A 14,189-nucleotide genomic window follows, 5' to 3' on the forward strand; every position below is an offset into this window, starting at 1 on the left:
TTGCCAGTTTATGCGTTCTGTTGAATATAATTTCTTTCATCTTAAGATCTCATGATGTAGTGTGATAAAAAGTTAAATATATCTAATGTAACAACCACTGCTGTTTATTTTGAATAACCATTTGGTATTTGGCTAATCTTCTCATGCATAGATGAAAGTAAGTCTATTGTGGAAAGGCTAGAGGACTGCAGCCTGCAGATTTAGATTTAAATTGAGACTATCATTTTCTAGCTTTATGACCTTAGGCAAATCACTAAACATGTTGGAGAATCAGTTATATGGTCTGTGAAATAGGAATATAATATGTGCCTTGTAGGATTGTTGTTAGATGTGAATATAGTAAATGTATACTCTTTAACCAAATTCCTTTCTTACAGTAGATATCATCATGGTCATCATCATTCTACTGCGTCTCCACAGCATTTCAGTAGTAAGCTTTAGTTTGTAATTTGACAGAGCACTCAATTAGCATGGCTGTGGCTTTTCTAATAGAATGCAGGGTGAAATGTCAATCAACAACAAAAAAAATTGCTATACTATTCACCAATGCTGAAAATTTAAAGAATGTTGAGGAAAAATCCTTTTCAAGGATAATACTTTTAGACAACACAATTTGATAATTTATCCTTTGTTTAATTGATTGAAAAAAGTATGTGTCATTTCTTAATTTTTCTTCATTTGCCAATATCTTGAAATCATCTTATATTTTTATAGCCTGATTTTTTCCCCTTCGGGCTCAGGATGGTGCTGTTGCTTATGTATCTGAAAGTGGAGGGAAGACAGGCTTTCCTGTTTTCCTCCTCCTACCATCCTGTTTCCTATATATTTCCTTTTAGCCAGGTTTATGGTAAGGAAGATTAGTTCAGTGGCTGCAATAGATTGCTGCATTCAAGTCTCATTTTTTGGAGAAAGAGGGAGCACTGTTGTCACCTGGAGGTGAATGATAACCTCTTTCCTCCTATTCTTTCCAACCTGGCAGACAATATCATTGCAGTTGATTCCAGAATCTCGGTTTATAACAAACCTTTTCAAGGAAACATTGAGGCTGTTTTTTGTTGTGGTGATGGTTCAGCGGTTTAGTTTATTTTATTTTTCACCTCCTAGAGAGAGAGAGTGGAAGGCAAAAAGTTTTGTTTTTAAAGCAATACTTTTTTCTGACTGCCAAAAATTGTATAAAATATTTTGGATACCTGGATCACGTTCAGACCAAATTATTTTTACAGAAACTTAAATCTTAGTAACTTTTGCTCATTGAGACAACTATAGAAAAAATTGGTTTTAAGTTTTTTTTTAGGTAAATTTAAAAATTTGATTAAATTGACAGATGAAACGGGGTGGGTGAGGGAGGGGGACTGTTTAAAGATTTTGGAATTCACTATGAGTTTTCTTGGAATATTCTAAACGTGGATGATCCTCAGTCTCTCATGGAGAAAGTAGTTTAAACTAGAGATTTTAGCACTGAACTAGAAGCTACTGGATAAGAATCTTTCGGGCTGCTTACTTTTAGTTTGTTTTTGAGGTGTTGAGAGGCATTTGAAGAGGTAGCAGGAGAGCTCTCCCTGTGATTTTTGAAGAATAGTTAGGTTGACCCACTGAGGAACATTGAGAATCTGATACCTTCATGTGATATTATCAAACATTATAAAATTTTCCTAAGAACATAGAAGTTTGCAGCTGGAGAAGGATATTGGCAACTACCCACATAACACCCCTTTCTTTTAACAGAACTTGGGGCTACAGAAATTAGGCATAGGATTAGTTGAGAGTAGAGCCAACACTGTACTCTAGGTCTCCTCCTCCAGGTCTAATGCTTTAGTCACTGTACACATTGCTTCCCTTCCTTTAATTTATAAAAACTTGTTGCTATGGAAATAATTTTTATCTACCAGTAAAGACTGGAGACTAGTAATGGGCCTCCATGCACCCATCCTTCAATTCATTGTTAAGATTCTGCCCTTCTTATTTCTAGGTTCTCTATTGCTATGTTAATAATTCCAGGGTACTTCTTGAAATTGAGTTGTTTGTTTTGTTTTGTTTCTGTTTCCCTTCTTTCATGCCCTTCCTTCTCTTCTTTCCCCTTCTCTCCTTACAACTAGCTTCAATTAGGGGCTTAAGTATTTGCTTAATTTAAGTTCATGTTCAAATGGAATACTTGTAGCCAGCAGACTCTTAACGCAAAGAGACTAAAGTCACAGTGTGGTTTTTCTTTCTAATTTGGTTAATTTCCTTTACTGACAGTGTATTATTGTTTGAGATAGGTTACCCTCAATAGAAGGGTCATCTCTTTCATGATGCTGAGACTGCAATTGGTTTAAAAGTGAAGAGTTAATAAATAGTGGGGCAGCTCCTCTTCCAATTCTCTAAGGCACCACTGTACAAACTGGAGCAAGGAAAATTTTAGGTATTATCAGTACACACATTAGCTGGGTGAATAGTCATTCATTGTGTACTCCAGGAATGTAGTACGATTTTAAAAAAATGCTACCACTAGAGTCTTAAAGATATTTAAAGTTTCTTGTGACCACAGCATGATTAGTTTTGTATTATTGGGTGAATATTCATATTCTAATGTCAAAAGTGAGGGTGACTCCCCAAAATGAATAAATTTCAGAGCTAAAATAGCACGAAAGGAGAAAATATAGAGGTGTGAATTGAAAAATGGGCCAGCTGAGTGAGAAAAGGGCTGAAGTTAAGTTGTCAAAGCAGCAGCCTAAAGTTTCTGGTCTTTCGACAAGATAATATATACTCTTTGTTTCTCTTCCACTCTGCAGTATAATCTCCACAGCTGTGCTGACTTCCTTATTCAAAGAGAAAGAGAAATAACCCACTTGAATTCATTAGCCTTCATTTCCATATACACGGAGCTGGTGGTAATAATGATAACAATCACCAAGTATCAAGGCTTACTGTGTGCTAGCATTAATTTGTTCCATTCTATGAGAGCAGGTATTATTAACCTTGTTTACAGATATGGAAACTTTTACAGATATGGCTTATGCAAGTGAAATAATTTGCTCAAGGATTCACAAATAATACATAGTAGAGAAGGGATCTCATTCTACATGTCTGACTCCAAAGCTCATGGTCTTCCCATTATACTGTTTTGATATGAGTATAGCTGAAATGGAAGATCCAAATAGTGTTATGAAGGAAATAACCATTTTCTCATATCGCTTGGCCTTGGGACCAATGGTGCTCACAAATAATCTTTAAATACAAATAATCTGCACTCCCACAGGCAATAGCTAGTTTTATGGGTACTGAAAATACATAGATGTATACTATGTTTTCCCAACCCCTGGAAAGTACAAGACATGTATATAATGATCATATCACTCTCCACTAAGTAGGAATAGAATTTCATATAAAGTTCCGGAGAAGCACAAGTGTCTGACAAATTAATTTGGCCTGGTTATGGAAAGAGTCTGAGAGAGTGACAGAAGAGATGTGCCACCCAAGCAGCTCAGCTCACCCAGGTTTATTGTTTTATTTATTTATTTAAAACCACTTTGTGCTTGTACGTTTGTTTCATTTTGGTTCAGAGTCAACTTCCATTTTTTTCCTCCTCAGTGCCTGTCATGTGACAAGAAATTTGCTAGATGTTTTCTTTTTTTGTTTTTCAATAAATAGGTACTGCGTATTTCCTAGATATGAGACACTATTCTAGATACTGAGTTTAAAGTAGTGAAGAAGCCAGGCAAAACTTATGCTGTCTTGGAATTTCCACTTGTTTTCTAACTTAACTGTCACAATAAACATGTGGGGTCATTATTTGCGCCCCATTTTGTAAGGGATTGAGCGAGGTCCCCAAATTGATCAGCATTCAGTGATACTAGATTTCAAAGGCAATGCTAATTCTAAATCTAGTGATTATTTCTAATACAGATTATTGTTTCTCAGTTGAGTTCCTTCAAGTAAAGAGTGACATGACTACTATAGTATTAGATGAGTAGTACTGATATGTGTGTGTAGTTGGTTTAGAAACTTCTTTGAGACCAAAGACTGAAAACTCTTTTTCTTTTGTATCCCCCTGTCCCAGAAAGGGACCAGGCATTGAGAGGTTGGTATTCCAAGTCTGACCATCAACATCACATTGGCCTGCAAGGGCATACTATGCCTACCCACCATGACCTCGCCCTACTTGAACAGTCTTAAAAGAAGCATTGTAGATATATCCTTTGAGGTGGGACTGGATTAGATCTTCCAGTCTCTATTGACTTCCTCTATGTCCTCTGATTTACATAGTATTTCTCAAAAGCATATAAACAAGAATTCTCTGGAATTAGTTCACATTGAAACATTTGGTTTGGCTCTGAATTTCATAGTGCTGCATCATTGCTAATCAAACATGTTAACATATTTATGTGTCCTTTCTTAATGCCTTTGTAAAGAAAAGGATGTTGCTTTATAATTTGGATAAAAACTTTTTTCCCAGCAAATTTTAGTAAAAATATAAAATTACTTAGAATATCTAGTGATACTGTGATGCCAAGGTGTGCCTGTGTATCTTAGTACATCTTAAACAGCACAGGATGCTGCACAGGATGTCTGGTCTTGTTTGATGTGAATTTTAAAGATTATTTTTGGGATCTGAGCTTTCGTCTGTTTATATCAGAAAAGACTACAAGTTCACTGGTTCAGCACCCCAAATTCTTGAGGCCTGATGTGATTCTGAGTTTTAAAAAATGACCCAAAGATAATAGGTTGCATAATCTCTGTATTAATGTAACACCCCTAATATAGTACCATTTCGTAGTAAGAAGCTTTTAGTGTTTTTGAAGGTGAATGTATGAATATTTACAGTAAATGGAATAAATTAAGGCTATAAATAGCCTGTCAGTTCAGGCCAGGTTTTTGTGTTTGTTTCTAACAGTTTTATTGAGATATAATTCACATACCATAAAATTGACCCATTTAAAGTGTAGCTTTTATTGGTTTTGAGTGTGTTCAGTGAGGTTTTGCAACTATTACCATAATCTTAATTTCACATTTTTAAATTAAGGATAAGGGAGTTTGGTCTTATAGTTGCTGGTTATCAAAGATGTAGTTTTGTTTGTTTGTTTTACTTTTCATATTTAACAAAATTCTGTAGGAAAAGTTTTGACCTCACACCAAGTGGATCAGTAAACCTGGTTAAAGTCTTACTGAGAACCATGAATATTTTCATTGGTGTCTTTAGTATGCTTGCCTGTCTTATTTACTGTTTACAAATTGGTAATGGAGTTTGGGTAATCAGGGATTTCTTTGGGGTTTTGTTTGGTTCAGAATGCTTGGATCCTTGTTTTACTTTTCAACAGTATGATAAATTGGAAGTCCTTACATAAGTGCGATTTTCTGGAGTAAGAATCTGACGTAAGTATTTGATTGCTTTCTTGGCTTTGTGCTTGGTACATGCAGCCCTTGATTCTTGAATGAGTAATAGTGGTTTACAGTGTAAATAGGAATCTGGGTACTTTTTCTTTCTCATATATTTGCTTCTCAGTTTTGTGTTACACATGTCTTACACATGCAGAAGTAATTAGGTTGTATTTAAATACATATAATTGATTTGTTTTTAGCTTTGATCAGGAGTTTATCACAATGTAAAAGTGCTTGTAAAATCTATGATAAACCTAATTTCTATTCTATTACCTTTTGAAAAAAGGAAACATTTTTAGACATAGTAAACATTTAAAGGGACCAAATGTGAAGTATTTCTGTATCCCTTTAAAGAAATGGCTGTCTTAAAATATACCCCAGCTTGCTTTCTACAGGCAAATTTTCTTCTAAGCAATTTTAAAAAGAGCAATAACATACAATTAATTATGGGAGAATGATTCTATAAAAATTTAATAATGCTATTAATACATGTGCTGATTTATATAAAGGTTGTTTGAACCTACACCTTGGTGTCCAGCTGGTAGCCTTTTTTTTTTAAGTTAATTACACAAAAGCCCCTGAAAAATGTTAGATATTTGAGGGAAATTGTGATTTCAGAGATAAAGGGAACATGCTGTGAAAAGTATGGCCATGTGGCATAATGACATAAATTCTGCAGTTCTAATCAGGAGGCCTGTGTTCTAACATAGTTTCTGCCACTACCTAGTTGTGTAATTGTGGACAGTCATTTAACCTCTCCCTGGGTTATTTTCCTAATGTGAGATCTTGTGTGGATGCTTCAAGAAACGAATTATATCATTCTATTTTTAAAAATAGTTTTATTGCTAATCTTTTTTTTCTTTTCTTTCTTTCTTTTTTTTTTTTTTGGTAAAATCATAACTTTCCTTGTCTTTGAGAGTACTTCAGAAGTACTTATATTAATTTTTTGGGGGGCACCAAGTATTTGCTGCAAACCGAAATAGGCTGTGTCTTCTGTTTCACTTTTTAGAGACTCTGTTTGTATTAAAATATCTGCATATATTTTTGTTGAACATGATCTCATCTTTTTCCTTATCTTTTAAACTTAAATATCATTAACACTTGGTTATCTGACATGGATTCTCTCAGAAGTCAATCATGTTTTCTAATTCTTAATGATTATATAGAATAGAGTAAGGAGCTATGTCATTTTACATTAGCTGTGTTATCTTTTAGGCACATAATTAGAAATTGACTGTGATCCTTTTTCCTATGCAAGAAAAATAGCACATTTTCCTTAAATACCAAAATGAATTCGTCATTCTCTACAGAAAAATTAAAAAAGAAAAAAATCCTAAAAGAAATATAATCAGGTGTCAAACAGTAATCTGCATTGGGAACCTTATCATATTTTATGCTCCCCTCAGAGGGCCAGATAGTAAATGTTTTATGCTTTGCAGGCTGTGTCGACTCCTCAACAGTTATTCAACTCTGCTGGCCTTCTGAGAACAAGTGGGTGTTGCTATGTTTTAGTAAAACTTTATCTAAAAACACAGTTGGGCACCAGATTTGGCCCACAGACTGTAGTTCACTGGCTTTATCTGGTGACTTAGCTGATATACCCATGTGTATTAAGTCATAGAGCTGTTCCAAAAGATCCAGTTTAGGACAATGAATTTATAGTAGTATGAATCATTCAACTTCATACAAATTGTATACATTTTACAAAGGGCTTTTAGTTTTATTTTTATCTGGATTTTGAATGCTTCTGTCAAGGATATTAATCTTCCTTTTTACAGCTGAGGAAACCTATTCTAGTGTCCTTTGCCTCGTGTGACCCTGAGAGTACATGATCTTTGCTCTGTTTTCCTGCTCTGTATTTTATCAGTATACTAGTGAGCACACTGAGTAGATATCTCCAATCCTGCTTTGTGTTAGTAGGATCTCATATACTTAGAATTTTGTGAGTAAATTCATGTCCAAACTTAGCACTACGACTATTTTCTGGACATCAGATTCATTCAAAATAATCATACAAAGTAAACTTTGGTAACAGTTCTCCCCTAAAGGAAGCCCAAGTAAGCAGAAGGTGGTTTCCAAGAATAACTAGCTCTAGAAGTTCATAGCAGCTGTAAAAATATATCTTCAGTTGAAATTTAGCTTGTAATGTAAGGGTACTTGAATTTTTCTTTCTCATCTTTCTTGATTTTTTTTTTGGCAAATTACTTAGAAAGAAAAGTAACCATATTTATTTATTGCTCTTAATACAAAGGGCAGACACTTTTGTCACAAAGGAGAGCTGTCACTGAAAAAAAATTGAAAAGAGTTGTACCAGTTTAATAATTTTTTTCTCGGCCAGAATTGTTCATGGTGGGGTGATGGTTTGTTTCTTACAGTGTTTAACCTCCTGAGTAGATATGAAGTGAGTTTTTTTTTTGGTTTTTTTTTTGTGTGCAATTTTATATTCGGTCCTTTTCAAAGTTATTTCAGATTTTCTGCAATGATCTGTAATATTTTCTTGCCTTTCTTAAACAGGCAGCTGGATACATGGGGAAATTTAACGCCTGCCGCTTTAATAGCAACATGACCTGGAAATTTTGATTTTACTCCTTTGTACGTCAGTACATCTCAAATCTAGGGTTTTTTGAGGATTAAATAAGTCAATGCATAGAAATCTCTGAGGGCCTAGCATACAGTAAGTGCTCAATTAATGTGAACCGCTTTTATTTTTATCTATTTTAAGATGGTTACTTTTTTTACAAATCAGCTAATATTAAAATATGTGCCATAAAGTTTATGTGTTTGGTTGGTCCTGTTATTATTATTATTTTTTTTAGAAGTCAGAGTTCATTATAGGAATCGAAGTAAATGTGAATACTCTTATACTATTATGTACCATTGTAAGGATATTAATCCATTTTTATATTCATTAATCATTAAATTTTGTTATTCACTGTAACACTAAAGTAGAAAGTAGCTATATTTTTAACAGGGCTGTTTAGAAATAAGATTAAATATAGCTTCCTCCCTGGGACCACAGTTTCCAGTCACTGAGAAGTATGCAATTACTTAGAAGTTTCTCAAATCCCACAATAGCATCCTTTTGAAGGAACTGACATTGCTGTTTAAAGGATATTCTCTCCCTCAAATTCATAATGCCTTACATCTGTCTAGTATAAATTGTAAACAATATATATTGTTTACAAATCTTCCTAACACCTCAGATCACCTCCTAAAGACCTCAGGAAGTAAAATGGGTATTTTAAGGCTCTCTATTTAGAGCTGAAGATGCCCGGAAGTATCATGTAATTTGACTACTGTCATCGTGTTCAGGTGAACTTGCAAGTTTAGTAAGGTTAAATCTTGTCTTCCTGACTCTTTTTCCCCTCTCATTCTCTCTCTCTCTCTTCTCCTTTTTTCCTTTCATTCCTTAAGACGCCATATTCTTCTCCTATTCTTCGCTGATTAAAAATAGCCCGAAGAATTAGAAACGTGACTTGGCTTTATAGTTCAAATATATTTAAAATACATTTGAAAATTTTTCTACAGTAAAGGACAAGCCTTATTTGCTCTAGGAGTTTTAAATGCTTTACTGTTGTTCTAACTCCCAGATTAATGCAGTGGCCCACTAGGGGGGAAAAATCAAATTGTTAAAGAAACCATGGATACTAATCAAAAATACATATAAAAGTTAAAGAAATAAAGAGCTGCAGTGTCACTCATCCATATAGATTTTTTTAAAAAATCCTAAGATAAAGAACCCCCTCTATATATTATGCTATATATAGGTACATAGAACAGAGAGATCACGTTGGACTGTGATCATCGTATCAAGGTTCTGGTGTATCTAAACTGCCTTCATATACTGGCTTTCCATTCCCCACTCTAGACTGCTGTCTTGTGTTCATTGTTCTTTTGTTCATTCACTCAGTCATTCGTGTACTCATTCATCGATCTAATATTGAGTACCTGCTCTGTACCAGGTGCTGTCTCGTTGGTGTGGATAGTATCCCTCCGTGAACGAAAGAAACAAATCTCTATCGTCTAGGAGCTTGAATGCATGTGGAAGTAGTGAGACTCATTTCTGTCAGAGTGTGATAATGATTAGGATTATGGATGCTTAATGTTGCTTTAGGCCTTAAGTTCAGACTTGACCTTTGCAATATATGATATCTTTCATATATGGTATGAAATAAGACTGGTATGTTATAATATATGGTATGTTATAAGACTGGAGAGTTTTGAGAAAGCAGCTATTAATATAGCCTGGAAAAACTGGGAAAGTCTTAAGGAAGAACTGGAATTTAAGCTGGAAACGAAGGAGGACATTTAAGATAGTGGCAACATTAGGCAGATGGATAAAAATTTGATTTATACATAGAATTATAAGGAAGGCAGTCCCACTGAGGGAATTTTGAAGTTTCAAACAAAGATATCAATATTACTTAGGGAATTTAGAAGTTTAGATAGTAAAGATGAGACAAATTTTAGATACCATTGAATACTAGGCCAAAGATATTGGAATTTAATTATTCTTCTTTTAGATGATTATTGTAGATTATTGATGACGAGTAGTGATTAAAAATATTAAAAAAAAAAAGAATAAAGTACTTGCCATGAACACAAAGAAAGATGAAATTTCTAGTCCTGATCATGATTAAATAGCTTAATGTCTTTGGGAAACACATTTAAGCTCTATGGACACCACCAGTTCCTCACTACAAAATAAACATTAAAGAGAAGCTCTCTAAAGTTCTGGGTTTTTACAAATATAAATTTCTGATCTCTAGATCTCTCTAGTATTTGCCTACCTTTAGCTATAAGAGCTTTTCCTGTAGAAGTTAGTGGTCTTTTACGTCAGATTTCACCTTGAGGTTGGAAAGGGTGAGAGCAGTTTGAAGAGTCTGGCTGGTGAACTGGAGATAGTGGTTGCGAAGTGAGTACTGCATGGTTCAGGGTGGGACAGGGGTGGAGCACCCTGGATTTACAAAGGACATCGCTTTGAGTCCTAGTCTTTCTACCTGTTAGCTGTGGGATTCTGAGCAATGCGCCTTACCTCTGATTTCTACCTACCCTTTTGTAAAATACTTATTCACAAAGTTTCCAAACATCATAAGGTTTTAGAAAGAAATACTTCACAATAATTATGCAAAAACATCCTATAAAAGTTTAATAAACATTCGTAATTAGTGTTACTACTACTAATAAATGATTTCCTCCACTTTCCATAGTGGAATATAATGACAGAATAGGATGTTATTTTCTAGGCATTCCTCTCTTCACTAGATCCCGGGACCTCATCTGAGAGGTATAAAATGACAGAACAGGTGTTTAAATTCATTAGGCAATTATCTCTTTCCTCATAATATCTGGTCTCTCATGGAAAGATATAATGGAGCTTAATTTGTACTTGCTTTAGCATATCATTTAGATGACCTGCATTTATTTAGATTGTTGAAGGAACAAGATATGTTGGTTGATTTGAGATATGGTATGGCATAGAACAAAAATGGATTTAAGAAATATGATCCTTATTCTAAAAGTTCTAGTGTGTTTTGTTTAGAAGTTATTATGGAAATCTATTCAAGAATGGAATTTCTTGATATTATTTTAAAAGGAATATTTGAGTTACAGAGGCTCAATAAAGATTCAAATGCATCCTGTAATTTTTCTCATTTTCTGGTATTCTAAATTTATAGCATGGTGTTAAGATTTTTCATCTTTTGGTTTTATTGTTTGACTTGCCCATGGAATGAAGTGTCACTGGTATTCATTGCTGTATTGATGGTGCCTAACAGGGCACAGTATGAGGGGACAGGAAAGACCAGTGCCTTTCAACAAGGGCACAGGGCACATTAAGTAGGGAGCAAAAAGACAAAAGCCTTCCAGTCAGCCATTTAACCAATCCCTTCCACTTCCTCTTTGCTTAGTTCAGACTTACTGAGTGTCAGTCACGCACCTGGAAAGCACTTCTTGCTTGTCTCCCAGCAGGGTTCTAAGGGCCAGGAGCCAGTCAAAAAATGACTGACATTTGAGTCAGAGAGCTTCCACTAAACCACAACTGTTAAAGCAGACAGAATTCCCATTACACAAATACTTTTTGGATCTAATCCAATGATAATAATCTATTAAAACAAGTTGCCTGATCTTATAAATTAACTTGAAAAGAGAAATGGATGTGGGGTAAATTGCAAAATGTTTGCATGCATAAATTCAGTTTATTTAATTGTAAATAATTAGGGCATGGCAATGATTAGTACTAATTGGAGCTGTGGTGGGCTGAAAGAATTATCCAAATGTGTTCTGAAGACTTATGAGAGATTTTTGCATTAAGTCTTATTTAATTCTACGGGTTTTTTTTTAATTGATAGTGCTAAAAATCAAAGATGTATGTCTCAATTTAAATAATACTAGATTTTAATTCTGTCTGAAATAATTTGAAATATTTAATGATAGGTACAAAGGCTAGACATGCTTCAAAAGGAAGACTAATGGGGAGAATTTTAATGGCCCTCAAAATAAGTATTTAATAAATGCAGAATTAAACTAATTTAAGGTAAGGTCAAACTTTGGGGTTGTATTGAAGTCTTATTCAAGTAGAAGACAAATACTGCAATGATTATATGGGTTTCACAGTTTTCAAGTTTCTTTCTGTTTCAAAATCTTCTTGTGAAATTGCCTATGAGCTTTTTGAACACCTCAATTCCCATATATAATCTTTAAAAGTTAGCATATGATTAAAATTTAATTTCAAATCTCACATTAAAAGAGAATAAGAGAAATGAGGTGGCTTACATTTACACAAACATTTCATCTGTTCAGATTGGTAGTCACCACCAATAGACTCCCCAAATCGCACTTTGCCAAGTTGCTTCTGGCATGAAGACCCTTTTGGAGAGGCTATCAGAACAGAACCTGAAAAACCGTTTGGTATTTTTAGTCTGTTCCAAAACATCTGGCTCATGGCCACTTGGCAACTATATCAATCATGTCTATGTCTGTATAGCATGAAATGTGCAACTAGTTTATTGGTAAAGTAAGTATAATTTGAGGATCAGGCTTTTGATGACTCATTCTAGCTAATAAAGATATGCATTTAAGAAATGCTTATTTGATGGTACAGATGTTAACTTGTGCTCTTAGGAAAGTTACTTTGTTTATTTATAAAAGATATCTCCTTCTAGGTTTACCGTTTTACTTTTCAAAAAGAAATTCACTTTGAGTAATAAGACCATAAGTTTGCAAGATCATTCTTTTTTTCATGAGAACTGAATTTTTGGTTTTAAGGTATTTTCAAATAAATAGCATTAGGTTACTGCTGATATCACTACTTTGATTTCCATTATGTCTCTTTTATATGAATGGGAGCAAAACCAATAGTCCACCCAGCAAAGGTTTGGAAGTAGAGTTGTTTTTTCTTTAATAGATTCTAATAACCATAACTCTCTTTACAACTCTGATGTCCTTGAAAATTTGGCATGGTTGTTCATTCATTCTGTTTTTTTAGGCAGAGGTGAGGTGGGGATAGGCGATGATGACCCCTTCTGCTTCCTCGGTAAACCCAGAATGTTCTACTCAGCTGAGGTTTCCAGTTCTGTTTGATTCTGCTCTGAATGACTGCTAATTATAATGCCTAAGTATGTGCCACAGTGTTGTCTGGGAATTTCTGAATAGTTGTAATCACCAGATATTGAAAGAAGAATTATAAAATTGATGGATGTTTTCCCAAGTGAAAATTTTCTTTCCAAAACTCTGCTCTGCCTCAGCTTCCCAATCAAACGAAAAACAAAAAAACAAACAACAAAAAAACAAAAAAACAAATTTATTTTATAAATCAATGCGATATTTTGAATTTAAAGACAAACTCCATGTGGGAAATATATAGGATAAGGGCTGCAATATATATATGAAAAAGAGTTAAAAAATCATTTGTTCATTTGGACATTGAAATAACTTTTTATATTTAGCAGAAGACAAGTGTAATTATTGAGTAGGAGCATATTTCCATTTAAAAACATTAAGCATTGAAATTATACTTATTATTGAATACCTACCTATGTAGTATGTGTATTAAGTGTTATTCGTATATATAAAACCTTTTTCTTACTGGTGTCTTTTGTGTCTTCATAGGAAAACTCCCACATTCATTCAATAGCTGTCTATTAGGATATCTTTGAGAGAAGATGGCTGTATTTTGGCGCACCCACTGAGGAAAGTCTCATTGTAGTTTGTCTCTTTATGTTTCCAAATTGCAGGGCTCACATGCTTAACTCATTAATGAGACTGGAACGCATCTCATAATGGCTGGTTTGTCGCACTAAAGCCACACAGAGTTAAAAGAATGTTGCTGTTTAGTCTATTGGCACAGGAACTGCATTTGCAATGCAGTTGCCCACTTGAGAGATCAATAGAAAAGAGTTCCTTTTCCAAGTTCAATTCATTTGTAGCTCTTTTATTTTGATTTCTCTTCCTATTAGGTGTATTCTTAAAGTATAGGGAAAGGAATTTAATGAAAACAAGAGTGTTTTGATAGTCAAAGAAGTATCTTCTTTTGTTTAAAGTATTTTTTTGTTTCTTAGGTCATAAAGGATATTTTCTTCACATATTTTCTTCATAAAGGCTGGATTGTTTTGTGGCTAACCTGATTTGACCATAGCACAGTGTCTGGTGGCAAGTGTTAAACCTCTTATTTTAAGCTAAACAAGATTACTCTGAAGACTGGCATTCAAGGGCTTGCTTTTAGTGTAGTAGGTTAGGGGCTGCGGCATACCCCTTGCAGTTCTAGTAATTGAACTCTTTGGGTACTTCAATTTCTTTTAGTTCTAGAAGAAGCTTGCCATGGGTACACAAGA

At 34.3% G+C, this 14,189-nt stretch overlaps 1 protein-coding gene across 5 annotated transcripts in view; it reads left to right on the plus strand.

Annotated features, from left to right (window-relative positions):
- TMTC2 (transmembrane and tetratricopeptide repeat containing 2) overlaps positions 1–14,189 on the plus strand; it is a 370,372-nt gene that overhangs the window by 161,443 nt on the left and 194,740 nt on the right. Inside the window, exon 2 of one of the 5 annotated variants that reach the window (XM_023521206.1) lies at positions 7,873–8,032. The exons of the other annotated variants lie outside the window; for them this stretch is intronic. The gene's annotated coding sequence lies outside the window, so the exon portion shown is untranslated. The remainder of the gene's footprint in view (positions 1–7,872; positions 8,033–14,189) is intronic. 5 annotated transcript variants of the gene reach the window in all.

The sequence above is a fragment of the Pteropus vampyrus genome, unplaced genomic scaffold (assembly GCF_000151845.1).
Source record: "Pteropus vampyrus isolate Shadow unplaced genomic scaffold, Pvam_2.0 Scaffold9, whole genome shotgun sequence".
In the NCBI taxonomy this organism is placed as follows: domain Eukaryota; kingdom Metazoa; phylum Chordata; class Mammalia; order Chiroptera; family Pteropodidae; genus Pteropus; species Pteropus vampyrus.